The sequence below is a fragment of the Chiloscyllium plagiosum genome, chromosome 19 (genome assembly GCF_004010195.1).
Source record: "Chiloscyllium plagiosum isolate BGI_BamShark_2017 chromosome 19, ASM401019v2, whole genome shotgun sequence".
Lineage (NCBI taxonomy): Eukaryota > Metazoa > Chordata > Chondrichthyes > Orectolobiformes > Hemiscylliidae > Chiloscyllium > Chiloscyllium plagiosum.
This window is the reverse complement of record NC_057728.1, coordinates 14,576,032-14,580,619: the sequence shown is the minus strand read 5'-3', so window position 1 is coordinate 14,580,619 and position 4,588 is coordinate 14,576,032.

Genomic DNA, 4,588 nt, shown 5'->3' with positions numbered 1-4,588 from the left:
TGGTCTCCTTCCTATCGGAAGGATATTGTGAAACTTGAAAGGGTTCAGAAAAGATTTACAAGGATGTTGCCAGGGTTGGAGGATTTGAGCTATGGGGAGAGGCTGAACAGGCTGAGGCTGTTTTCTCTGGAGTGTCGGAGGCTGAGGGGTGACCTTATAGAAAATTATGAGGGGCATGGATAGGAAAAATAGATAAAGTCTTTTCCCTGGAGTGGGGGAGTCCAGAACTAGAGGGCATAGGTTTAGGATGAAAGGGGACAGATATAAAAGGGCCCTAAGGGGCAAAATTTTCACGCAGAGGGTTGTACGTGTATGGAATGAGCTGCCAGAGGAAATGGTGGAGGTTGGTACAATTGCAACACTTAAAAGTTATCTGGATGGGTATATGAATAGGAAGGGTTTGGAGAGATATGGGCCGGGTGCAGGCAGGTGGGACTAGATTGGGTTGGGATATCTGGTTGGCATGGACGGGTTGGACTGAAGAGTCTGTTTCCATACTGTATATCTCTGTGACTCTACACCACATCAACAGTATTATCCCTGTCGACTCTGTTACCTCTTCAAAATAACTCCAGTTTAACATGATTTTCCCATTCAAAATCCATACTGGCTCTTCTAAATGAAATGTTCTTTTCCCACATGACTAATCATTATATTCTGAATAGTTTCTTCAAACTTTTCCCACGACTGAAATTAAACTCATTGGTCTGTAATTGCTGGGCGTATCCTGAAAACATGTTTGAACAAGGGCATAAGGTTTACAGTTCTTGAGTCCTCTAGCACCTGAATCTTGGAAAGACCGAAAGATTGTGCACAGAACCCTTCAATTTACACTCTCACTTCTTGCAATGATTCCTTGGATCCAACTCATCCAGTCCTGTTGCCTTGTCAAATTGAAGTAGCAGCATTCTGTCCACCATTTCCTCCTTACAGATTTTGGATTCATTCAAAAGTGGATGTCCACTATCTGTTTCTTAGGTAACATCTAACTGCTCAGTCACAATTGATGATAGGTATTCATTTTTAGTTTCAGCCATACTCCATATCTCTTGAATCCACATTTTGGTCCCTACTAATCCTTCTTTAATACTGTTTTCCTATTTATATGACTGCGGTAAGCTTTGAAATTCCTCTTTACATTGGGCCCGAGTCTTTGTTCATAATCCCTCTTCTCTTTTCTAATACACATGCCATCTAATACCTTAAGCATTCAGTCCTTCCACTACCGATGCACAATGGCAACAGGACAATACCACTTACACATTGCAGTAACTCGCTAAGGCTCTTTACACAACAATTTTCAACCTTGCTACTTCTACCCCACTAGAAGGACAGGGACTGTGGTCCTGCAGATACATGGGAACACCCTTTCAGGCTACCCACATCCCACTTTGGAACAATAATCACCAATCCTTTATGCAACTGAGTCAAAATCCTAGAATTCCCTGCCTAAAGACAATATGGGGAATCTACACCACATGGACTAAGGCAAGTTAAGAAGGCAATTTTCACCAACACCACTAACGTCCTGAGGGTAATGAGGGATGGCAATAAATGCTGGCCAAGCTACTGATGCTGAAATCCATGAGTGGATTAAAAAAAAGTCAAACATGCTCATTTATAACTTCAGAAATCCCAAAAGGATTTTACAGCTGGTTAACAGCATTTGATTATAGTCAATTTTGTAATATAAAACATTAAAGGCCATGTCTAATGGTTCAGATTGATACAAAAAATCCTGTAGTGTTTTTTTTTTAAAAAGAGCAGGTGCCCAGGCCACATTTTTCCTCAATCCACCATGACCAGAATAGGTGTCACTGGCCATTGATTTCTTTGCACACAGCAAGAATTCACAAATCCAAATGATTTGTTATGTTTGCTTACATAATAATGCTTCCATTTTTTCTGAGATTCCATTTAGTATTTTTTTTGTTTTTTTAATTGTTACTATGTTTCCTTATAAACATTTAAGAATGAACCAGAACTGGCACCATACGTTGCATATTTGTCATGTAATTTCCAATTTTTACACCCATTTTATGTGTCTTCCTGTATCACCCTGAAACAATTACAAGGCAGGCAAAAGATAAGCAGGTCATTCCAGTCCACACTATCTGGTTAAGGTGCAATCCATTACTTCCCTTAACTACAGACACCCATGGGGTCAGTGAGGCCAAAGAACCATCCAGGCTATTCAGAAGAAATTCTGGGAAAGTTCTCTCCTGCTCTCCAGAAAACTGCCCTACCTAGAAATTGTCTTAACACAACTGTTAGCAATTTACCCTGTAAAATTGGAAAAGTCAAGTATGACATGTGATTGAAATCCATATACAGTGAATTACAAGGTGTTATTTCATACATGTAATATGGAAATAGAATAATTACTGAGAGTTAAATTATTCACTTTAACAAATTCTTTGATCCAAAACAATATTCTGTTCAATGAAACCAATTCAAAATAAACGACTGGGACCTAGGTTGGAAATATTTTAGTTATTAAAAGCATTAAGAGATATGGAGAGAATGCAGGAGTATGGCATTGCAAACTAGGGTCAGCCATGATCATATTGAATGAAAGAGTAGCTCAAAGGGCTACATGGCCTTTTCCTGTTCCTCATTTTTAATCTGTTCTCGAACTTTTCAACATTATTGCCAGTTAGATTTATTTTTTCTGAGCAAGAAATCTTTTTCCTCCTCAAGGGAGAGAGGCTTTTGTGAACATGTAAAAGAAATCTTAAACTTATCAAGATACAACTCACCTGCAACGAAAGTATTTCTTTGAGCAGGAGGCCAGGGGCTCAAGTGTAATAACATCTCTGAACAGGTTGATTAGAAAAATTGTTTTGTTTTGGCCACAGAAAGAGGAACAGACTCATTGTGTAACATGCTGGAAGTTATTAACCACCTGATGAAGGAGCAGCGCTCCAAAAGCTAGTGTTCCAATAAACCTGTTGGTCTATAACCTGGTGTTGTGTGATTTTTTTTAACTTTGTCCACCCTGGTCCAACACTGGCACCTCCAAGTCAAGTGTTATTTTATGACATATGGGTATTGGTGGCTAGGCTAACAATAATTTTCCATCCCTAATTGTTCTTGAGAAGATGGAAGTGGTGGTTTTCATTACATTACAGTGTGGAAACAGGCCCTTTGGCCCAACAAGTCCACACTGACCCGCCGAAGCGCAACCCACCCAGACCCATTCCCCTACATTTACCCCTTCACCTAACACTACGGGCAATTTAGCATGGCCAATTCACCCAACCCGCACATTTTTGGACTGTGGGAGGAAACCGGAGCACCCGAAGGACACCCACGCAGACAATAGGGCATTCACCCAAACAACAGCATGAATTTTATGATGCCTCTTTTATATTATTCCCTGCCTGTGTGTAATTCAACTGCTCATTGTTAAGCAATATCATTAAAAATCAATTTAGGTCTTCCTCTAGTATGTTATTGAGTGCAGATATTATCCTTAATCCTTAAAGATAGCTTTTGAATACTCTAAATTTGAAATGTTTTATTGAGCATAAATATTCATGCTGCTTTTAATTAGGAAACTAAACATTACATCAAAGGAAGTTTATGGGCATGAAATTGAGCTTCATTGCACCATTGTTGCCAATATTTTGAGCCACTCAAACTGATTTAATGTGGGGTTTTAACTGCCAAGTTCTGATAAACAGACATTTCAAAAAGGTAATGAATGAGGAATATTGCATAGATTACTGAAGCAGGATCAAGAGGGCAGGCCATATTCGATTCAGTGATGACTGACAACCCAGATTTAGTCAAAAACGCAACAATGCATGAACATTTCACCAAAAAGCAAGCAAAAATGCGATCAAACTCAACATAATATCGGTCATTTATAACAGCGGAGCAGGGGTCCTCCACCAGAGCTCATCCGCTCTAGTTGTTTTGTCTTTCGTTTTTCCCCTCAGTTTTCTATTTTATAACACGTGTACCGAGCTGGGTCCAGAATTCAGACCCAAGTGGGCTTACTGCAGACCTTGGGGAGGCCCAGAGCGCAGACCTTGGGCAGGCCCAGAGCGCAGACCTTGGGCAGGCCCAGTGCGCAGACCTTGGGCAGGCCCAGTGCGCAGACCTTGGGGAAGCCCAGTGCGCACACCTTGGGGAGGCCCAGTTCGCAGACCTTGGGGAGGCCCAGAGCACGGACCTTGAGCAGGCTCACAGCGCAGGCGTTGGGCAGGTCCAGAGCACAGACCTTGGGTAGATCCAGAGCACAGATCTTGGGCAGGCCCACCGCCTGGACATTGGATGGGGTCCAAGTGAGAACCATGTGCTGACCCAGTGCGTGGACCTTGGGTGGGCCCAGAGCGCAGACCTTGTGTGTGCCCAGAGCATGGACCTTATGTGAGCCCAGAGCGCAGCCTTGGGCAGGCCCAGAGCGCAAACCTTGTATGGGCCCAGAGCGTGGACCTTGTGTGGGCCCACAGCGTGAACCTTGTGGGGCCCAGAGCGCAGACCTTGGGTGGGCCCAGAGCGCAGCCCTTGGCCAGGCCCAGAGTGCAGACCTTGTGCGGGCCCAGACTGTGGACCTTGTATGGGCCCAGAGCGCAGACCT